This window comes from Schistocerca piceifrons, chromosome 7 (genome assembly GCF_021461385.2).
Source record: "Schistocerca piceifrons isolate TAMUIC-IGC-003096 chromosome 7, iqSchPice1.1, whole genome shotgun sequence".
Taxonomy (NCBI): Eukaryota; Metazoa; Arthropoda; class Insecta; order Orthoptera; family Acrididae; genus Schistocerca; species Schistocerca piceifrons.
Genome location: NC_060144.1, coordinates 409,436,532 through 409,461,767, shown reverse-complemented (window position 1 = coordinate 409,461,767; position 25,236 = coordinate 409,436,532). Strand labels below are relative to the sequence as shown.

Sequence of the window (25,236 nt, the reverse complement as noted above, 5' to 3'; positions counted from 1 at the left end):
CTTTCCTGTTCCACTTGCAAAAAGAGTGAGGGAAAAATGTCTCTCTATGTGCCTCCATACGAGCCCTATTACTCTTATATTATCTTATCTTCACGGTCCTTATGCAAAATGTAAGCTGGTGGCAGTAGAATTGACCTGCAGTTAGATTCAAATGTTAGTTCTAGAGTTTACACAGTAGTATTTAACACAAAGAACGGCCTCTTACCTACAAGGATTTCCATTTGGTTTCACAAAGCGTCTCTGTAATACTCACATGTTGACTGTATCTACCAGCAACAATTCTAGCAGCCCGCCACTGAAAATCTAGCAGCCCACCACTGAATTGCTTCAATGTACACCTCTAATCTCTCATTATGGGCTCTCAAACACTAGGGCAGTACTCAAGAATGGATCAGACTAATGTTCTATTCAGAGTCTCCTCTACAGGTGAACACTGTTTTCCTAAAATTGTCCCAATAACCACAAGTCAACCATTCACATTTATCACTACTGTCCATGTTTGCTCATTCAATCTCATACCACTTTGTAACATTACGCCTGGATATTTAATTGACATGACTGTGTCAAGCAGCATACTACTAATACTGCATCTGAAGATTATGGGATTGCTTTTCCTACACATCTGCATTAGCTTACACTTTAGAGCAAGCTAGAAATAATCATTTACATGTGTAGAGAATAAGAGCAGTCCTACAACAGTTCCTTTGGGCATTCCTGGTGATACCCTTGTCTCTCATGAACACTCACCATCCAGGATAATGTACTGGGTTCTATTAATTAAAAGTCTTCAAGCCACTTACTTACATATGTGGGAACCTATACTACATGTTTGTACCTTCATTAACAGTCTGCAGCGGAGCACTGTCTAAAATACTTTCTGGAAATCTGGGAATATAGGACCTGTCTGTTGCCCTTTATCCATGGTTCCCATGATATCAGGTGAGAGAAGGTTAAGCTGAGTTTCACATGAGTGATGGTTTTGACATCTGTGCTGATTTGTGGACAGAAGTTTTTCTCTCTCAAGGAAATTTATTATATACAAATGAGGATATGTTACAGATTCTGCAGCAAACCAATGTTAAGAATACTTGACTGTAACTTTGTGGACCCATTCTTTTATCCTCCTTATATACATGAGTCAACTGTGTTTTTCCAGTAGCTTGGGACTTTGCACCGGGCAAGAGATTTGCCAAAAATGCAAGCTAAGTAAGAGGCCAATATCATAGGGTATCCTTTTTAAAACCAAACCGAGATTTCATCTGGAGCTGGCAATGTATTTGTTTTCATCCCTTTCAGTTGCTATGGCAGGGAAGCCTATTACTGTAACCTTCACAAGGGAGTATGTGTGACAGTCAAATGATGGCATATTTATAAGATCCTCCTCCACCAATGATTTCTTAAACTTGACATTTAAAACTTCAGCTTTCCTTCTGCTGTCTTCTACTGCCACACCGTATTAGCCAACAAGTGACTGCCTAGTAATTTTACATACGACCTGAATTTCTTGAAGTTCTCAGCAATATCTTTTGCTAAGGTATGACAGTGGTAGTTATTGTATCCTTCATGCATCGATCTTCTCAGACACACAAGAATTTCTACTATCTTTTGCCTGCTGTCATTCTCATGGTCTATTTGAACCAAGACTGCAACAACCTCTGCTTCCTCAGCATTTCCCAAATTTTGGTATTACACCATAGTGGGTTTTTTCTGTCCTTAGCCGACTCGCTCAGCACATACTTCTCCAGAGCATAATTTACAATCTGTTTAAACTTTGTCAGTAATTCCTCTACATCTATCATATTGGAACTAAATGATGTCCATTCATTGTCTAAGTAGGTTGCTCAGAACTGCATATCTGCTCTTCCCAGAAAATACTCTCCTAGCCTTCTTGATGGATTTATTAATTTTAGTACTGATCATTGCTATGATGAGATAATGATCACTAATCCATGTCTCTATACTGACACTGTCAATAAGGTCAAGCTTGCTTGTAACTACAAATTCTAAAATATTTGCATTCAGTGTGGGTTGTCCAACTAGCTGCCCAAGATAGTTTCAAGAAAACATGTTCAAAAGTTATTGACAAGACTGCCTGTCTGTACCACATGAAAAGAACTCATAGATGTCCCAGTCTTTACTCGGCAGGTCAAAGTCACCTCCACCTAATACTGCATGATCTGGGTATTTCTACACTACATGTTTTCTGGGAACTGTCTTGAGCAGCTAGTTGAACAACCCACATGCTTTTGCAAATATTTTAGAATTTGTAGCTACAAGCAGGCTTGACCTTACTGACAGTGTCTGTATAGAGACATGGCTTAGTAATCATGATGTCATCATAGCAAAGATCGTTACTGAAGTTAATAAATCCATGAAGAAGGCTAGGAGAGTATTTTTTCAAGGAAGAGCAGATAAGCAGTCGTTAGCATCCTACTTAGGCTATGAATGGACATTGTTTAGTTCCAATATGACAAATGTAGAGGAATTACTGACAAAATTTAAACAGATTGTAAGTTATGCTCTGGAGAAGTGAATGGACAGTAAAAACATCCAATAATTAACTTGAGGTCACCTAGACCTGTTACATGAATCATAATAATTGTACTATCACACTCAAATTTAACCTCAATAGAGATGTGGCAAGATGGCGCCAGTAGTATTGTGTGGTAATAGGATGCTCCAATCTTGGTGCAGAAAGTGTAAAAAACATGTAGTCAAAGGAATTCAGTGTATTAAGTGCAACTTTTGGTTACACAAGAAATGCACAAACATGTGTCTGAAACTTATAAATGACGATATTCAGTGGACATGCCTCAGAAGTATAAGTGATGAAAATGCACAATTAACCTCCGCACTAATTTCTAAAGACAAAATTATTCATGATCTTCAAAGTGACATTGATGCTCTAAAAGCAGGACAGATGTTGGTGAAGCAAGAAAATATTGCACTGAAATATGAAAAACGTTGTGTATGTAAAAAAACTCCACTATTAAAAGGACCTACATCAGCAAATACACGAAGTGATACAACTGACAAACCACGAAAAAATTCAGCTGCCATTACGAAAGGAAAAGAAACTGAAGATACAGAATGTGATGTCAATCCTGAGTGGTCCATTCAGCATATTGTTGGGCCCATCTGTACGGTACTGCATGGTGCCGTGGTTGCCAGGATGAACCGCACCATGGATGTCGGGAGTGAAGTTGTGCATCATGAACTACGAAACGAGGAATAGGAATGATTTCGACAGAGAAATTCATAAAACAGCTATGTATCACAAAAGTGTACTATACCAACCCAAAATCCTCTACAGTGCTCTCCCCAAAGAACTAAAAATAATAGCAAAACTGCACATATTTAAAAGAGAATTAAAAACATATTATTGAGCAATAGTTTTTACAGTATTGAAGAGTTTATGAATCATTGACAATAAAAGCGCAGTTAATATTTCCCTGACATAATAAATATGTGTAACTGCTCACATTTAAATACTTGCTGTTTCTATGAAAGTGTGAAACAGTGTTAATGTAAGAATGGAAATAATCTTTGCTGTGAGAATTACTAGCTTTTTTTATTGGTATGTTGTTATCCTACTTGTATATTTTTATGTTAATGTTCTTATAGTTCTAGTAAAATAGTAATGTCTAAGTGACAAGTAAATTCAATTATAAATTTTCATGTACATGTATGGACCAGCATAACATACAAAAAAGAGAGAAAGAAGCATTATAGTAAGACTGAAAGTGAATTCTTTATTATAGATGACTCACTGTTGAAAAACATAGTCATTTTAAACACTGAAATCGACATTCAGCCAGGCATCAGGATGCATCAAATTGCATACAGACCTACAAGAGAGAACTCAGCAGATAAGCGTAACAGAAATCTAAAAGGTGTTTTTATCCATGTGGGAACAAATTCGCTTTGAAACAACAGCAAGGAAGAAATTGTAGACCACAAAAGGAACCTCATTCAAATGGCCAGAAGACTCTACTCGAATTCCAGAATAATAATAAGAGGCACTGTGTACAGGAGATCGGTGAGTGACAGCTATGTGCAGAGAATAAACGGCAAAATTAATTAACAGTGCAATAAACTAGGGGTTGTTTTCATTGGTCCCAACAAATTTTGAAGTGCGAACTGTTTTGCCAAAGATGGTCTACATGTGAATAGGTTGGGTTAAAAAATGTTCAGTAAGATATTCACAGATACTTGCCAGGTCATAAAAAATAAGGGAAACTGATAAGTAGTGATGGGGCTGAAAAAACTTGTGTAGCATTAAGAAAGACAAAACCAAACCATTATCTGGCAAAAAATGTGGTAAAGCTCATAACTAATAGTGAAAGTAGATACGTTTTGCACTGGAATATAAATGGTTTAAACAATGATGCTTCAAACAATAAAAGCTCCAAACTAGACGAAGTGGAAATCATTCTGTCAGAATGTGCAAATATTAGAGTTGTTTGTATAAATGAGCACTGATTTACTGAGGACACAATTAATATTTTAAACAAAATAGGAAACTTCAGATTAGCAAGTAGCTTTTGATGAAGAAACAAGTCATGTGAAGGCTCGCGTATACTTCTACATAGTGATATAAATTATGAGACCAGAAACTGTTTTAATTATTTAAATGAAGAATGTATGTTTGAGAGCTGTTGGGTACAAATAGTGGACTCACTAGCAAATGTTATAATAATCTCTATATACAGAATTCCATGGACATCTACGATAGAACTATTCTAATATAAGCTTCAAAGTATGCTAGAACACCTTTGCAGAGAAAAAAAATGGAGTAGCTGCTGATTTTAATACTGGTATCACATGTGATAGTAGCTACACTTCAAAATTCGCCGACTTTGTAAAGAAATATAGTTTCAAATTGAATTTCTACCACAGACAAGGGGCAATCAGTAACCTGTATTGACAATATTCTAACTATGAAGATGTGTATACATTTTGTCTAGACCTAGGTATTTCAGATCACTGTGCATTGTTCATTGAGCTGCCACAGACAGACATGAACATTTCACATGTGAGAACCATATCAGCAGGACCTTTAGCAAAGAAAACTTGCTAACATTTAGTGAGAAGCTACATGAGAAAACATGGCCTTTGGATCATTGTAACTCAAGTGATAAGAACTTAGAGAAATTCCTGAATAGTTTTTTTGGTGTCTTTAATGAAACATTTCCACCTAGACTTTTCAGCAATAAAATAACAAATAAATTACAGTGGATTACCCAGGGCATAAAAATTTCCAGTGTAAGGAACAGGCAACTGCACAGAGAACTACAATACAATAAAGATATTGATTTCATTAAATATGTTAGACTCTATAAAACCACATTTAAGTGAGTTGTCAAGGCAGCAAAACAACTGGCAAGCAACAGGTTAATTTTAAATCGTAAAACTAAGACAAAGGCTGTGTGGTCAGTCATTAAATCTGAGTTAGGTGTTAAGGCCTGTAACCAAGACATTTCAAAAATTGACATTGAGGGAAATACTATCGTAAGTCCAACTCAAATACCAAAGAACTTTAATGAATTGTTTATAAATGTAGCAAAGTCTGATGTAGATGTAACATGTTATCACAACAAAGTAAATCCCTTTGGCCTAGGTGAAAACTCTGAAAACTTTACAAAATTCTTGAAAGTTTCTGTGGAGGATGTAGAAAATGCTGTTCTTACATTAAGAAACAAAAAATCTGTAGGTTGGGATGGAATACCCACCAAAGTTATTAAAGTGGTACACAATAAAATTGCAAACCCACTAGCTCAAATAATAAATCAATGTTTTGAAGGGGGCTGTTTCCCAGAGGTACTGAAATATGCTGAAGTCAAACCACTCTTCAAGAAGAGATCAAGAGAGATCATGGGAAATTATCATCCTATTTCAATTCTCCCAGTCATATTTAAACATTTGAGAAACTTTCTGTTGCACAAATCCAAAAGTTCATTGCAAGATAGTCTGTTATTCGAAACAATCAATTAGTTTTTCAGCAGGGGAAAAACACCATAGATGCAGTGAACAGTTTCATTGAGAAAATAAGTACATCATTAGACACAAGAAATAAGTTTGCAGGAATTTTCTGTGACCTCACAAAGGCATCTGATTCTGTAAACCATGCATTGCTTGTTTAAAAACTTCAAAAGTATGGCATTAGCAGCAGTGCCCTACAATGGCTTAGATCCTACTTATCAAACAGAAAGCAAAGAGTTAGTATCTCTTCAAATGGCGCATATTATTTTTCTGACTGGAATATCTCAGGGTGTTCCACAAGGCTCCATATTAGGACCAGTCCCATTTCTCTTCTATGTTAATGACTTATCATTAAATATCAGCTCCCTATCAGTTCTGTTCACAGAAGATACTTCTGTCTTAGTTGGAGATTAGGATTCAGAAAAAATTCCCAAATTTGTGATCAATACCCTCAGTACCTTAGCTGGTTTCACCTAAATGGGTTAAATCTAAACATATTTAAGGCTCACATGATGCAGTTCAAAACCAAACAGTCAAAATGTGAGCAGAATAAGATTGTACACAACAACCTAGATATAGAAAAAGTTGACTCAGTCGGATTCTTAGGTTTAAATGTAGATAAAAACTTGAGCTGGCAGGCAGACATTGAACACCTAGAAAACAAACTCAGCAGCTTTGCATTTGAATTGCAAATATTATCAACTTCAGCTGACGTGGACACACTAAAAGTAGCATAAACAAGCTACTCTGAATCCATTATTAGGTATGGTATTGTTTTTTTGGGATAGCTCGACAAACACATTGCAGATACTAAAAATACAGAAAAAAGTCATTTGAAATATGTGCACTGCAAATCACAAAGAACCATGTCAACAATTATTCAGAAAACTTAAAATATTAACTTTGCCATCCTTATAGATATATGAGATTATTATATTTTTGTACACCAGACATGAATTATTTGAGGGAAACCATTTTTTCCATTCACATGATACTAGAAACAAAGAAAATTTTATGCTCCCCAGGCACCGCCTCAGACTGTATGCTCAGGGACCTCCTTGAAATGTGGGAATGAAAATTTGTAATAAATTAAAAGGGAACAAGTTGACGCAGATGAATTTAGGGTCCACTTAAAAGAAAGCCATATGAGGTACTAGCACTGAAGTGTTACTAATCAGTGGATGAATTCATGCAGGACAAACTGGAATTTTGAGCTGGATACAATATGTTACATATTCCAAGAAATATCCTTATAGTGTTATTATTTATTTAGTCCTATCATTTATTAATGTAAAAATCATTGTAACTGTATTATAGATTTTTGACATGTCTCCTGTATGCAAACCAAATGGATTGCAGCAAATGTACATCGTTAGATGAATAAAACACAATTCACAATATTTTTGTCAGCTGCCATGTACACTACCCCTCTTATGGTATCTAATCTGTCCTTTCTATACACATTCCATGCCTCACTAAATATTTTGGAGCTTTGTGTTTTGGTTTTCAACCAGCTCTCAGTTATGAGAATACTTTGAGCGTGACAATATTACATGAGGGCAGTAGATTTAGAGCTTTGTTACAAACACTTTGATAATTTGCTGTTAAAATTTTGACAGTAAAAGTGTCATTACTTTGTGCATGGTCAGATTTCACTCTCTGCATATAGACTGGTAATTGTTCATCACAGGACCTCAAACTAACACCTAGTCAAAGAAACCACCATGTGCATTTCACAAGTACTTTGCTACCTGATTATCTACTTCCTTTATTAACCCACCCTGGCCTATCTAGAAAGCCCTACAATTCTTCTTCCTGTAATCCAAATTCAGAAATTTGCATCATATAATCAATGGAGCCTTTGGATTAGACCTTCCACTCGGCTCCAAACCAAAGAATCCTGGGCAATTCTGGGAACGATGCTGCCAATTGTGAGCTCTGCTTGCACCCCATGAGTGAGGACAGCAGTCTTCACCACCTCCACCAGCTGCTCGTATGAACTGAGGATGACCTCAGAAGCGAAGCACTGATGTGAACCATAATTTGGAGGCATCTGAACTCTGCTTGCTCGATAGCCACAAGCAGGGCATCTTCCGAATCTCAGATGAGGGCTGCCAGTAGACATATGATTTCTTTCCACTTCTGATAACAAGCAAATGCCGCCCCCATGTGCCTGCTTAGACCCAGCCAAAGCAGTACCTACCTGTCCACCCACAGGGTGAATGTGTGAGGCCATACAGTCAGCCTTCACATTTACTCTCCACCTCAAGTGATGCAAATGCATTACCATCTGCCACTCACCCTGCAATGAAGACACATGCCCCATGACGAGGCACACTGCAAGGTGCATCTGCAGCAGAGCCCATGAGTGAAACAAGTGACACCTTAAGTGTCCCATGCAATGTACCAGATTCTACACCACAACAACACCCCAAAGGTAGTTGACCATGGCCAAAAGCATTCTCACCTGTTCGAAAACTGTGGCCAACCCCTCCTTTGTCTTCACAAAGGATGCACACATCCTATTCATGCTCTAATTACTACCTTAAGAATTAACTATAAAGACAGGGAGGAGAATATTTTATATGCAGTGTTCAATAATGTAATTTCTCTATAGCTTATACATTCTATGATTTCCCCTTTCTTACGTACAGAACATATTATGCATATATTCCAATCACAAACTTGCCAACCTCCAAAAAACAAATACTGGAATATTCAGTTTTAAAAATCAGGAGGTACAAATGATCAAAACCAAGGCTCATCTTCAGTATAATCCTGACACAACTGAGGTGATTCTTTTCCTATGATGCCACAAAGCTATGTAACAGCTATAAAAATGCAAATAAAAACACCTGAACTACCCAAAGTGTTGATTCCATACCTCTTATCTGCGGGGTAGTCCAGGCAATCAGTACTAAGTTGGGATCTTTTTTGTTTTAGATAAAAAAGTATGATTGCCAAAGAACAGTATCCGACTATAAGAAACTTGAATAATAAGCAACTTCACTTGAGAGGACTGACAAAACTCAAACACAACTTGAAACAGTGTGTACCACTGAACAAGACAAGCAAACATTATATGAAATGCTTAGGAAAAAGGAAAAATAACCATCAATATAGAATGTGTGCTTCTTCCTGATTCCCATGAACTTCATGCATCTTCCCGATTTCCATAAACTTCAATACGTATATTGATGAAAAATGACTAGTAAGTGAAGAACTTTTGACCATTGGCCAAAAAAACTGAAATGGCATGTTTTAAAAACAAATGTCTTAAGATTTGACAATAATTAGCTAAACATAGGGAGAAAAAGTGGAAAATAGGTAGTCTTCCACCTAGAATGGGAGAGTTGGCAAGTACCGTTATGCAATCATCTGAGATGACTTTTTGCATCCATATATATAAGATCAAGATGTGCAGGCATACTATGCATCAGAATTCAAGGGTCTCTTTTTCAAAACCCAATAATTGTTTCTCATTGCAACATAGGGGTTTGAAAATTGACTCAAGGGTGCCTGAAACCTTCCTCTGTAATGATGCAAAAGTTTGGTGCCCTGCAACTTCACCTTTGGGCTCAGCAACACTTCAACAGCAAGGTGTCAACATATGCAAAGAAAAGGCCAAAGTTCAGAAGTTCATGCGAGGTACAAGGAGGGTTAGTGGTGTCACACTGGCACCAAATTTCACCAAAATTCTGTCCAACACCACCTTAGACATTCACCCCTTCTTACCCACATTTCACCCCTTTGGCTGATGCTTTTAATATGAAGGTCAGAACTATAAAGCCTGCATTGAAATCCCACAGTTTTCTTATGAGCGGCCAAGCAAAATATTTAAGACACCCATTACCCAGAACCAACATGTAAAGCCCCAAGATGAGTATCAGGTAAACCAACCCTTCCCTTGGGGTGTTGATTCCCACACATTTCGCTGAGTAGAATGACAGTTCATAGTAATGAACAACAGAACTATGTTCCTGGCAACCTTTGACACTGCTGACATCCCTTAGATGATTCAATCCTTCTGTAAGGATGTTGTGGGCATGTAACAACACTGAATGTCATTGCTTCCCTGTCGGGTGCAGTGGGACTGCAGTTTTTGCTGTGGTGTACAGGGTGGGGCAACTATGGCCTGTTCAAAACCATTTGATGAAATCTGAATGTGATTGTATTGAATTGTAGTGTATATTTATTGGTCCTGTCAATCATACATTGTAGAGGGGTATATAATGATATAGGACAAGTCAAATAATTGCAATAAAGTTTAACAGAAAACTGTTGTATGGTTTCCAATATATTGCAATATAAGTTTAACATAAGGGAATAATATTTCACAAATACACAAATTTTACACACACACATTTCTTACTTTCAACCTTGATTATCACATACACACATATATGTAACAGACCACATATAATACACAGATAAATCTACACATACACATTTCTTATTTTGGTCTTAATTGTACAAACTATTTAAATTTTTCACATATTTACATTGTAGATAAAAATTCATCAACACTATAGTAGCAATTCTGTAGCAAGTAGTCACCCACTGCAGTTTTGAATTTATGCACGCCAGTTATTGCCTTAATTTTTTAGGTAGTTTGTTATAGTCTTTTTCCTGCCTGCAAGGGTCCTTTTTGTTTTAGTGTTGTATGTGAAAACTGCATATGTTAATCTTGATTATTCCTTGTGTTGTATACATGGATATTTTGGTTTTCTGGAGCGATCTTGCTAATTTCATCCAGATTTTCCTTATAAACATTATTGTTTCTACAATATATAGGCATGGTAACAGAAGAATATGAAGCTTTTTAAGTGAGGGTTTGCATGAAGATCAAGATGCTGTGCCTTCCATGGCTCTTATAATTCTTTTTTGTGCAATTAAACAGCTTCTGCTGGGTGGTGAATTTCTCCAGCAAATTAAACCATATCTTAGTAGTGATTCTGCTTGGGCGTAATACACATTTTTTAATACTTGAATTGATGTGCATCCAGCAAGAATTTTTATACTATAACAAAAGGTATTTAATTTACTACATAGGTGTTGTGTGTGTTTCTGCCATCTTGGTCATCTTGGATCCAAACTCCCAGAAATTTGGTGCTTTTTACAATTTCAAGTCTTTTGCCTAACAGTTCTATGGTTTCAGTTAAAGGTTGTTTATTCTGCACTGTGTGTAGATGCATAGTCTTTGTTTTATGTGTGTTTATTATTAAGTTGTTCACTGTGAACCATTCTGATACATGTGAAGGGCTCTTTTTTTTCATTTTGGAGCTCTTCTGGGGTCTTTCCTTTGATAAATATAATTGTATCATTGGCATATTTACTGTACTTATAGTTAGAGTTGGATGGTTCCAAGTCATTTACAAACAGCAAGAACAAGATTGGTCCCAGTACAGAACACAGTGGCACACCATATTTAACACACAGTTTTTCTGATTGATAGGAAATTAAATTTTTTCCTTCTTTGTACTAGACTTCAACTGTTTGGTGTTTGTTTTGTAGATATGACTTTACCCACTCATAAGTTGGGCCTCTGACACCAACATTTTCTAGCTTTCTAAGCAACAGACCATGGTTAATGATGTCAAATGCTTTTTAAAGATCTAGCAATAGTGCTGCTGTGTGTTCTTTTTTACGTAATGCATTTAAAGCTTCATTTAAGAAACTGATAATAACTGTCTCAGTGGATTTACATTTTCGGAAACCATGCTGTGTAGCTGAGAAAAAGTTATTTATTCCAATGAAATCTACGAGTCTTTCATAAAAGATTTTTTCAATTATTTTAGAAAAAACAGATAGTACAGAGACTGGCCTATAATTTATTATATCTGTTTTTCACCCTTTTTGTACAATGGCTTCACTTTAGCTATTTTTAACCTTTTTGGGAAGATTCCCTGGGAAAGTGAACTATTGCATATGTCTACCATGGGCCTAACTACTAAGGGTGCACATTTTTTAATGATATGGTCTGGAATGTTGTCAGTACCAGAGGAAAATTTTGGTTTTAGCTCCCCTATTGTTTTTAGCATTTCCTGTTCACCTGTTGGGTATAGGAAGAGAGACTTGTTACTAGGGATAGTTTCAGTCTGATTTGCAGTGGCAGTATATTGAAAGTTTTGCTTCACCAGAATCTCAGATGCCTCAGAGAAATAAGAGTTAAAATTATTTGCTATCTGCGGGGGTCAGATATTAGAGAAGAGTTTTCTTTCAGTTTGGTATTATGGTATTCCCTCCATTTTAATCCTGTTTCATGCCTTACTATGTCACATGTGGCATCCATTTTATCTGGTGCATTTGCTACGAAGGAACTATTTGCCATTCTTTTTGCTTCTTTTATGACTTTAGTTAAAATCTTTTTGTAATTCTTAAAATAGGAATCAAATTCTGGGAATGTGCTGTGCAGTCTAGATATTTCATGAAGTAAACTCTTTTTCTCCACAGATATTTGTATCCCTCTTGTGACCCATTTTATTTTCAGACCCTTTTTTGTGGCTGTCTTTTTAAGGAGTGGAAATCAAAATTCAAAATAATAGCTAAAACTATTTAGGAGTTTGTTGAACTTACCATTTGTACTTTCACATTCATAGATGTCTTCCCAAGTTTCTTTACTCAGGTGGTTAAGGAAATGTATATTCTGGTCATTATACTTCCTAGATGTAGCTGTTAGACATTCAGTTGAGCCAAACTGTTTTCCTAATCTTGTACTAATTTCTTGGACTGTGTGGTCCCCAAAGCCTGTATCGTGGGTTTGTGTTGAATATTGCAAGGGCACATTTGTAAATATTTGATCAAGGATTGTGGCTGAGGTTTTTGTGATGTGTGTTGGTGTTTCTGTAATAGCCTTTAAATTGAAAGTCACTGAGAGATTCAGTAAAGCAGTTATTTGTTTAGACTCACTAGCAAAATCAAAAGTTTTTTGTTTAGACTCTCTTGCAAAGTCAATGTTGAAATCCCCATATATAATTAGTTTTCTTTTTCTTGTGTAGTCTTGTGTAAGATATTTTAAGGTTCTTTAAAATGATATTAAACTGCATAGGGTCCCTCTAAGACTGCCCCAGTCCAGCAACACAGTCAGTGTCATCTGTGCACCTTTGTTGAGCACTTTAAAAACGTTCCTGTACAGAGGCAGCCATTCACTGATTCACGGTTCTGACATCCACAACACTGGCACTAAAAGAAGGGGTGAAATGTGCATAAGAGAGGGTGTGAATGACCTTCCCATTGAGTGAGATGTCCAAGGTGGCGAAATTTTGTGCCAATGTGACATCATTAACTCACCTCATACCTCACATGAACTTCTGAGCTCTGACATTTTTTCCCCTGCATGTGTTGGCACCTAACTGTTTGAAGTGTTACAGAGTCTAAGATTAACATTGCTTTTACATAATTACAGAGAAAGGTTGTAGGCACCTTTCAGACAAATTTCAAACTTCTACACTGCAATGGGGGACTATTATGGGGTTTCAAAAAAGTGATGCTTTAATTGTGTTGCACAATGTACATGATCTCCACTACATTTAATAAGCTTGGTTGATAGGTTGAGATGGCCAAATGACTTATTGCTGGCTAGTTTCTTTATTGTTTGCCAAATCTCTTATATCAAGGGCTTACCATTTTCCTCTTCTTCCATCCGTTGGTTTTCAATTAGTAACATTTTCCACACTTGTTATCAAAAACTTTGTAAAATCTCTGCGATATTAAGCTTCTTGGTAGGGCTTACAGTGATATACTTCACTATGTTGCTCTGCTATATCAACTTTTGCCTTCGTTACATTTAAAAAATCACTTAAACACTCCGATATTTGAGCTAGGTTTACAACAAGTAAGTTAATTCACGATATTTCATGACTACTAACTATAAAATCTATGTTTTGACAATGTTTTTGTCTTACTCTTATGTCGTAAAATGATGTTTCTTATAAGTTTCTTATGGTAGTCATTTTTGCCATTTGTTTGATTGCTTTCACAACCTTTAAGTCATTTTCTTACTTATGGTTCTAAATGGAAAGGTTTCATTGAACATTTGAACAATTCTCTCTTCATTACTGCTTCTAAGACAGTTCATACTCACATGAATGAAGATTCCTTCACAATTCTTACTAAATGAATCAGAATCAGAATTTTATTGTCTCGGAACATAAGTGTCAAATCGTTGATTTATTGTACAAGAGACTCGTCAAGCTTATAATAGGTTGCAGATGAAATACATTTGCTAGAACTATAAAATATCTGAATATATATATACTATTAATTTTTATCCTACTCAAATGATTAAATCACCATTAAAAATTCATCAGTAGAGTAATAGCATTTTTGTAGCAGACTGTTATATAATTTTCTCTTAACCGAATCAATTTCAATCTTTTGAAAATTTGACTTTTTTAACTTACTGTATATTATCATCCCTATATAGATAGAAGAATTAATCTTTAAATTAAAATCCATAGCAGAAGAGTTGGCTCCAATAAAACCTAGGAAGAAACATGAGTGGTGGAATGAAGAATGTGACCAAGCATTACAAAGAAGACACCAAGCTCGGATAAAGCATCAAGTCCAAAACTCTGAAGAATCACATCTAGAACTAACGAAGCAAAGAAAGTCAACCCATAAAATCATCAGACAGACAAAACACTAACATCTTAAAAATACCCTAGAAAAGATAGAAGAGAACCTCCGGAAGAAACAGTCACGAGATTATTACAAAATCTTATCTGAAAGGATTGAGTCCCCAGCATTGATCCTGAGAGATACGTCAGGAAAGTTGGTGCATAGTAATCAAGAATATGCAGAGATCCTTGCAGAGACTTTCAAAAACTTTTAAATTGTGATGACCCACAGGAAACCTTTAAAGTAGACACTGAAGCACCTAATCTAAACACCCCAGACCTAATAGATCCTCCAACTAATCAATGACGTAGAGGTCGCAATTCAGGAACTAAAAAATTACAAGGCATGTGGTGAAGACCATGTATTTGCAGAAATCTGAAAGAATGCTGGAAAACCTGTGGTCATAAATCTCCACCAACATCTAATTGAAGTGTGGATCACAGAGAAAATCCCAGAGCACTGGAACTCCAGCATAATCCATCCATTATTTAAAAAAGGAGATAGAACCAACCCAGACAATTACAGAGGAATAACCCTTCTGCACTGCACATATAAAATTTTATCTTGCATAATTTACAATAGGATCAAAAACATTCTGGAACCACAACTTGGAAAATACCAAGGAAGATTTCGACCATACAGAAGCTGCTCAGATCAAATTCTTAGCCTGAAACTAATAATGGAGTATTACAAGTATAGAAACAAACAGTTATTCATCTCATTCATAGATTTAAAAAAAGGATATGACAGTGAAACTTTCTGGCAGATTAAAACCGTGTGCATGGACCAAGACTCGAACTCGGGACCTTTGCCTTTCACAGGCAAGTGCTCTACCAACTGAGCTACCCAAGCACAACTCATACCCTGCCCTCACAGCTTTACTTATGCTAGTACCTTGTCTCCTACCTTCCAAACTTCACAGAAGCTCTTCTGCGAACCTAGCAGAACCAGCACTCCTGAAAGAAAGGATATTGTGGAGACATGGCTTAGCCACAGCCTGGAGGATGTTTCCAGAATGAGATATGACAGTGTTCATAGACCCACACTTCTAAAAATCCTATGAACATATGGCCTCCATCCCTAACTGGTAAGACTCATTCAGCTAACTTTAACCAACACAAATTCAAAGATCAAGTTTAGAGGAGAAATATCAAATGCTTTCACAATAAAAACAGGACACAGACAAGGTGATGGATTGTCCCCTTTGCTTTTCAATGTGGCCCTCAATTACATCATGACAGTCTGGAAAAAAGAAAATCTATGTAAAATCAAAATTGGAGGAAAACCAGCAAAATAGAAAACTGCCTTGGGTTTGCTGACGATTAGCTCTCTAGGCTCTTGACATGGAAAAGTTCGTTCTCAGATCACAAGTCTCCAGAAAATCGCTTCAAAATAGGATTACAAATATCTTTTGAAAAAACTGAAATCATGCCCTTGAAACCTCTTTGTATAGACAAAATCTTCCTAAATGATCAAGCAATTAACATAGTTCTACAATTTAAATATCTTGGAGAAATTATTTAATTATATTGCACAACTTTGGTGAGAAAGTAACATGGATAAATAGAGCCAACAAAATGAAAAAGCACTATTTCTAACCTGGTCAACATATAACAAGAAATGCCTGTCAATAGACACTAAGATCCAACATTACAAAACAGTAACTCTCCCGGAAGCAACTTATGCCTGTGAAACTCTGTTCCAAATTAAAAATGAAAGAAGAACCAATCAACTCCTCAAGACTGAATAAAGAATTATCAGAACATGCATCAATAAAAAATACCAGGTTGATGGAGGCTGGAGAATCCTTCCTAATGAAACAGTCTATTGTGAGATTGACCCTATCACCAGGTCAATGAAGAAGAAAAGAGTGTCATATTTCTTTCATGTCTTATGACTGCCTGAGCACAGGATTTTACAACAACTAGTGATGAGAAGTCTCGGAAAGAAGACAGGACAGTGGGTCAAAGAAATTCAGCAAGATCTTGAAGCAGTTGGACTTAAAATTACTAATGCAGAGAACAAAAACAAAATTAACACTCTCATTACGAATCATAAATTTTCAGCAGGAATGATGCACAGAAGACCGGTAGAGATTTCAGACGAGTTAAGAAAATTGCATTCGAAATGAATGAAAACGTACTGTGCTGAGTGCAAGAAGCAAGTAGTCCAATCTTCAAAGAGAAAGTGAACATGGAATGACTCAAGTGGTCCAATGTGCCCAATCAAGTTAATAACAATAAATCATCCCTATATATTGTGGGATCTGCGCGAAAAGATTGAGTTTATGTGTAGGAAGCATGAAATTTTGTTTGTTTCTAGTTTCATATCTGTGCCAGTAGTTATTTGAAGCAAACAACTCTGGATTATTAATTGGAAAAAAAATTATTTCGTATAAATACAGTGAGGGAAAACTTACAAGGGAACCTCCCCATCGCACCCCCCTCAGATTTAGTTATAAGTTGGCACAGTGGATAGGCCTTGAAAAACTGAACACAGATCAATTGAGAAAACAGGAAGAAGTTGTGTGGAACTGTGAAAAAATAAGTAAAATATACAAACTGACTAGTTCAAAGGAAGATAAGCAACATTAACGACAACGGGAACGCAGGAGCGCCGTGGTCTCGTGGTAACGTGAGCAGCTGCGGAACGAAAGGTCCTTGGTTCAAATCTTCCATCGAGTGAAAAGTTTAATTTTTTATTATCGGTTTACGTGAGAAACTCTTATGTTTTCATCACTTTTTTGGGAGTGATTATCACATCCACAAGAAAACCTAAATCGGGCAAGGTAGAAGAATCTTTTTACCCATTCGCCAAGTGTACAAGTTAGGTGGGTCGACAACATATTCCTGTCATGTGACGCACATGCCGTCACCAGTGTCGTATAGAATATATCAGATGTGTTTTCCTGTGGAGGAATCGGTTGACCTATGACCTTGCGATCAAATGTTTTCTGTTCCCATTGGAGAGGCACGTCCTTTCGTCTACTAATCGCACGGTTTTGCGATGCGGTTGCAAAAACAGAGACTTAACTTATTACAGTGAACAGAGATGTCAATGAACGAATGGACAGATAATAACAATGCAAAAATAAAGAAAGTAAAATTTTTAGTCGAGGGAAGACTTGAACCAAGGACCGCTCGTTCAGCAGCCGCTCACGCTACCACGGGACCACGGCGCTCCTAAATTCACATACTCCATTATGTTGCTTATGTGGCCCATGGACTACTCAGTTTGTATATTTTGCTTATTTTTTATAGTTCCACACAACTTCTTCCTGTTTTCTCAGTTGATCTGTGTTCAGTTTATCAAGGCCTATCCACTGTGCCAACTTATAACTAAATCTGAGGGGGGTGCGATGGGGAGGGTCCCTTGTTAGTATGTTTAGGTCTCTTAATAGTGCCCGACAAGATTCTCTTGGCTTTGCGCTACACATGTTCTTTATAATCTTTTTCTGTAAAGTTAACATTTTTTTCAAGTTACTAGCATTTCTCCAAAAGACAACGCTGTATCCTACTCTTGCCTCAAAGTAGCTTTGGTACACTAATTTTTTCGTGTCTATGGCAGTGACATGGCTACAATTGACATAGTAAATGCCAGGCTGTTCAGTTTATTTTTCTAAATAGTCTATATGTGAGGACCATGACAGATTTCTGTCCAACTGCATTCCACAGAATTTAACGCAGTCTGCTTTGTTTAGTTAAAGACTTCTGTGCATAATTTGAATATCACTTATTGTGGACTGTTTTGTCTTAAATTGCATAAGCTGTGTTTCTGAAATATTTAGTTTTAGACCATTGAGATGGAACCACACATTTAGATTTTCTAGACTTTTTATGACATTTTTAGGAATTTCTTCCGCATTTTTATTATCTATCAGCACTGATGTGTCATCAGTGAATAAAACTGAGTGATGATTTATATCTATGGGTACATCATTTATGGAAAGAAAAAGTATTGGGCCTAGAATTGATCCTTGTGTTACCTCCTGTGAGACAGTTCTCCATTTCGAGGAGTATTTTCCTTTGTCTGACGTGATAGCTATCCTTTGCTGTCTCTTTGTCAAATATTAGTTACACCACAGTAGGGCACTCCCCGCAATTTTTTGAATTTTATGTAATAAGAGTGAGTGGTTCACACAGTCAAATGCTTTGAATAAGTCATAGAAGATTCCTGGAGCTTTCTGCGATTTATCTAAGGCAGAACTAACTTTATTTATGAATTCATTAATTGCATAAATCATACTTTTGCCTTTTTGGAAGCCAAATTGATGTTTTGAGATGATATTAAATTTGTAACAAAAATTTTGAATTTGGGTGGCAATGATCACTTCAAATATTTTAGACAGCACAGGAAAAAGGTAAATTGGATGGTAATGTCCCATATCTTCTTTAGTGCCTTTTTTAAATAATGGTTCACTTCTGCGTATTTCAGAACATCTGGAAAGTAACCTTCTTCAAATGATTTATTAATTATTTCGGACAGTGGGTGTGCTATTATATTTGGAGCTGCTTTGATGACTTTGGCAGGTGTTTCATCCCACCCCACAGTATTTTTACTTTTTAGGTTTAATATAGTTTTTTCTACATCCTGATAGGAGTCTACATCTACATCTACATCAGATATTGCTACTGTTATAATTTTTTTAAATTTCCTGATATTTGAGCAGAATTTACAATTATTTTGTCCCGTATTTTTATTTTAGAAATTTCCTGGTAGCTAGGATTAATTCAAAGTTCAGTTTTGACAACTGTCCATACTGCCTTGGATTTATTTCTGTGCTTGTTGATAAATTTAGTATTTTCCATTTTCTTTGCTGCTTTTACAACCTTCCTAAATATTTTTATATTTTTTAACTAGGCTAGAGGATTCTGGGGAGCCTGGACCAGCATGTGAAAGACAGAATACAACAAGAAAAACAAAGAATACCTTCTCATGTGCTAGTTGGAACGTACAAAGTCTATTAGAAGTAGGAAAGATGCAGAATCTCTTCAAGGAAATGACACACTAAAAGATAGATATACTTGGTATCAGTGAATGTAGATGGCCAGATAGTGGATCTATCATTCAATAAGATAAAAGAATGTTCTGTCCAGGACCTCCCACAAGTGGTAAAAATGGAGTGGCAATCATAGTTAGGAAAACGTTCCATGAACTGTGAAATTAGCACAGTTGCATTATCTAACTGAGTAACTGCCATCCACATTAGAGGCATGAAGCAGAATGTGAATGTAGTTCAGGTATATGCCCCAACAGCAGACAAGAGTGATGAAGAAACAGAGAGCTTCTACAATGATCTTTCAATAACACGAACCTTGAATAAGGAAGACATGAACTTGATAAAGGGAAATTTCAATGCAAAAGTTGAAAATGCAAGAACTGATGGAGTCGCAGGAGGATTTGGTCTGGTGAAACAAATGAAAGAGGTATGGCCCTTACCAAGTTCTTTAGGGCTGAAGAATTCACAATTAAAAACACTTTTTACAAGCTACACCCCAGAAGACTGTACACCTGGAAATCACTCCAAGACACAGAAGAGAGAATATTCAGACCTCAGACTGATTATTTACTGATCAATAAGCAATTTCAAAACAGCGTGACCCATGCAGCAGCATATCCAGGTGCAGATATTGGATCAGACCACAATTGGTACCATAAAGATTAAATTTCAACGTTCAAAGCTGAAAAACAGCATGGGTGTAAGATTTGATACTGAAAAACTGAAGAACCTAAAATTGAGACAGAATGTGGTGAAAGAAATGGGAAACAACATGCCACCCATACGCGAGACCCAAGAAAGAAGTACTACTAATGAATCCTAGAAAAAGATACGCAATGCAGCCATCCAAGTTGCTACAGCCAAAATTAGTATGTATAAAACAGAAGTCTAAGCCCTGGATGACACAAGATATTCTATTGAAAATGGAAGAACACAGAATACAGAAGGTGCATCACAAAAATGTGGAATACCAACAGACAGATAAAGAAGTAAAGAAGATGGTTCGAGAAGCAAAAGCAAACTGGATTGAGGAACAATGCACCGAAGCACAAGAAATGTTGAAGTTACATGGCTCATATAGTTTCCATAAGAAAATCAAGGTTATAATTGGAAACTTCAAGCAGCATAATGAACCTGCTTTAAGAAATGAGGATAATTGGATTATTCTCGAATCGGAAAAAATGACACAACAATGGGAAAATTACATATCATCTCTGTTTCACGACAAAAAGACACAACAGTAATCAAAATGAAGAAGAACCTGGTCCACTTTTCTTACAATCAGAGGTAGAATATGTGCTGCAAGTAACAAAGCACAGAAAAGCACCTGGTGGAGACAACTTACCCACTGAAATTTTAAAATGAATAGACCTAAAAACGTTGACAGCCCTATTTAATGGAATTTACAGCTCACACCAGATCCTGGATGAATGGCTGAAATCAACTTTTGTCCCATTACTGAAAAAAGCAAATGCAAAAACGTCCTCAGAATTTTGATAGATCTTATTGATGAGTCATGCTCTGAAAACTTTTCTAAGAATTATACATAACTGAATTTATCGTAAATGTGAGGAGCACTGTGGAGAAACCCAGTTTGGTTTTATGAAGGGAATGGGAACCTTAGAAGCATTATTAGCATGAAGATACTTATGCAAAGATGCTATGACTACAGCAGGATATCCATGTATGCTTTATCTGCTATGAGAAAGCATTTGACACTGTTAAGCACGACCCTCTTATCACAATATTATGAGAAATAGGATTGGACGGTAAGGACATAAGAATCATTCAGCAATTATACTGGAATCGAAGGGCAGAGGTCAGTATTCACAAAAATTTAAAAACAGAATCTGTACAAATACTGAAAGGAATCTGCCAGGGCTGTATACTATCACCATTCTTGTGGATAATGAACTGAAATGGAAAAAAACATATTAATAATGTCTGTAAGAAACTGAGCTCTGTCATATTCTTAATGATGCAGCTATCACAGTATTCAGACAAGAACCTTCTGTGAACAGTGTATCATGGACTTTTCGAACCATACTTACAGTATGGAGTGACTGTGTGGGGAAACTCAAACAAACAAGAGACAAAACGAGTGTTCACATTACAAAAAAAAGCAATTAGGACCATTTTAAGAAGAAAGACCTCTGAAACGTGCAGAAACTGTTTTAAGAATTTAGGTATCTTAACTTTTTCATCGTTGTATATATACAAAACAATAATGTACATCAGAAAAGGTAGTGAGGACTGTATTACAAATGCTAGTGTACACACCCACAACACAAGAAGAAAGAATGAAGTACGGAGCATACCCCACCGACTGGCAATGCTAGAAAAAGAACCCCAGTACTCTGGTATCAGACTACTAAGAAGTCTGCCCAAAAACCTGTAAGATAGTGTACTTCACAATGACTTTCCAAAGAAACTTAAAGACTATCTCATTGAAAAAGAGTTTTACAGTGTTGCAGAATACTTATGCCATTAAATTTGTATATATTGTTATTCATTATCAGTGATGTAAAAATGTAAGCTAAAGGTGTAGAAAAATAAGTGATACAGACTGTTAATACTTTGACATGTCCTATATTACACGTACATTTACTGTACACAATGTAATCTTACAGGATCAAATAAAATTCAATTCAATTCAGTTCAAACCATTACTGTTCAACTGTATCTGGACAAAATTTTTTGATCCCGTCAAGACAGAATTATTTGGTATAAAAGTAAATGGAGTGAAGATCTGGAACTTACAGTATGCTGACAACACAGCTTTGTTTGTGCCATCCGTAGCCGAGCTACAGCAAATACGTACAGAAGTAGATAAAGCTGGTCAGCATTTTGGTGTCAGAATAAATTCCAAGAAGCCTAAATGGATGTCAGTTGAAAGAACCCCTGGTAAAAACAAGTCCCTAGTCATTAAAAAATCGAGAAAGAGACCAAATTTAAATATCTAGGCTCTGTGATAAACTCAAAACTTGATTGTGATGAGGAAATTAAGATTTTCTGTAAGATTGCCAAAGAAACATTCCAAAAGGTACAAAATGTGCTGATACACACAGACATGCCGTACATCTGAGAATAAGCATAGTACAATGCTATGTTATCCCCATCCTAATCTATGGAGCGGAAATTTCGTCAATTAAAGCAGCTTCTGTAAAGAGATTAGAAGCAACAGAAATTTGGTTCTTGTGCTGATTACTAAAAATATAATGGATTGAAAAATTGAGCAATGCTGAAGTGCTGCGTAGATCCAGGGTCGACAGAGAACTAATGGGGACAATTAAAAGAAGAAAGACATTGTACCTGGGGCAAATTATGAGAGGAAAGAAATATGAACTTCTGCAATTAACTCTAGAAGGCGGAATAGAAAGAAAGAACCCACCACGCAGAAGGAAGCAATCTTGCTCACAGAATATCAAGACATGGACTGGCATCAACAACTTTGAAGAGCTGGTTCAAGAAGCAAGGGAATGACGCCTGTGAGCAGCTGACACTACAAATTTATGACAACAAGAAGAAGAAGGAGATGTTTTAACATAGTTCATGAACTCAGGACCATTATTGCATTTCAGCTCAGTAGTAATCTCTAAAGTACTGGAGGGGACTAGGCAATGCCATTAAGGACCTAGACCCAATGAAGGGAAACTCCTGATCTACACGTCCATTTGGTAGAGAGTGGGCAATGTCACTTCATGTGATACCTAACATAGACAGGGACTGAGGGATGACTGGGATAAGTCGTCACCCCAGCATTTGCTGGATACAGCACCCTCTTGCTCTGGAAATGAGAAATCATTTCCAAAGGTGGAAGAACCAGCTGATGGTCAACAGCATAGGATGTGGAAGGCAACAGGAAACCATCAAATTAAAGAATTATGGTTATCCCAAACATCAGCAGTAAACCATGACAGAATCTTCTGTAAAATTTTCTGGAGATAAGATAGTCCCCCAATTGGATCTCTGGATACGGACTGCAAAAGATACAGACAACGTGAAGGAAAAGAATCCCAATTTTAACATAGCCACTTGGAATGTGAGAACACTGCTTCAGGGTAGCAAGCTAGAAAATCTAAAATGAGAAATGGAATGACTGGAAATCGATGTCCAAGGCATATCGGAGATGAGATGGCCCCAACCAGGTGATTTCTGGTCTGAAGAATACAGTGTCATTCACACCGGAACTGACCAAGACAGACAAGGAATGGAAAGAGTTGGAATAATTTTAAGGAAAAACTGTGGCTCACATGTTGAGGGATATGTGCAATATAGCTCTTGAATAATACTAGTCAAACTTGAAACTAAACACAAGGACACTGTGATAATACAAATATACGTGCCAATATCCAAAGATGAAGATGCAGTCATTGACGAAATATATGAAGAAATAAGTAATGCGATGAGAAATGATAAGGGAGATGAAAACCTGATCGCCATGGGGGACTGGAACGCGATTGTGGGTGAAGAACCGGAGGACAGAATTGTTGGCAAATATAGACTTGCAAGAAGAAATGAAAGAGGAGATTGACTACTCGAGTTCTGCACAAGGGACCAATTAGTTGTTGCAAACACACTTTTCCAACATCACAAACGAAGAAGATACACATGGAAGGCCCCTGGAGGCCTGAGGAGACAACAGATTGATTACATTCTAGTGAAAGCACGTTTTAGGAACCAGGTAAAAGATTGCAGGAGCTATCCATCTGCAGACATAGGTAGTGACCATAACCTGGTCCTGCTGAAAAGTTCACTCAGATTCAAACGTTTGAAGACAAAGCCAGTAAAAATTAAATGGGAACTAGAAAAACTGAAAACTGAGGGACTGGCGAAGTGCTATGCTCATGAAACAGACAACCTAGATAATCATTTTCAACATGGTGGAGCAAATGAAGACTGGGATCAAATTGAATCTGATATATACAAAGCAGCAGAAAAGATAGTTGGAAAAACTGAACCCAAAAACAAGAGGAAATGGATTACAGCAGATATTACTGAGCTTATAGAAAAGTGGAGATTATACAAAAATGCAACTGATGAACAAGGAAAAGCTAGGAAAGCAAAAGAAAATTTTCTTGAAGAAATGTGCAGAGAAGAGGAAGAAACTATGCAAAATGGAGGAACTGATTTAGCCTACAGAACAGCAAATCAATTTTTTAATAAACGTAAAACAACACTCTCAGGCACAATAGAAAATAAAGAGGGGAAAATGCTGTTTGGTGAAGACATGGTGAAAAGATAGAAAGAATACATAGAGGAGTTGTATGCCAGAGCACCTCTTTTGGAGGAAGTAATAGGAAGAGAAGGGAAACTAGACGAAGATGACAAGAGAGATGACATTATGGAAGAAGAATTTGACAGAGCTCTAAAAGAACTACGGGAAAACAAAGCAACGGGTACTGATGACATCCCTGCAGAACTAATAAAGAATGTTGGTGACAGCATGAATATAATGCTGCTTAAACTTATTAGGTCCATCTATAAACAGGCGAGATACCGACAGACTTCCAGAAATATATCATTGTTCCTATATCAAAGAAGGCAGCAGCTACAAAATGTGAACAGTACCAAACTGCAAGCCTAATATCACATGCATAAAAAATTCTCATAAAAACAGTTCTTAAGAGAATTGA

At 36.7% G+C, this 25,236-nt stretch overlaps 1 protein-coding gene and 1 non-coding gene across 2 annotated transcripts in view; both read right to left on the bottom strand.

Annotated features, from left to right (window-relative positions):
* The window catches only part of LOC124805352 (putative helicase MOV-10), a 447,080-nt gene that overhangs the window by 378,932 nt on the left and 42,912 nt on the right, over positions 1–25,236 (bottom strand). The window lies entirely within an intron of this gene.
* Positions 15,380–15,453, bottom strand: Trnas-uga. Its single transcript has one exon. It is a non-coding gene; the product is annotated as a tRNA-Ser (tRNA).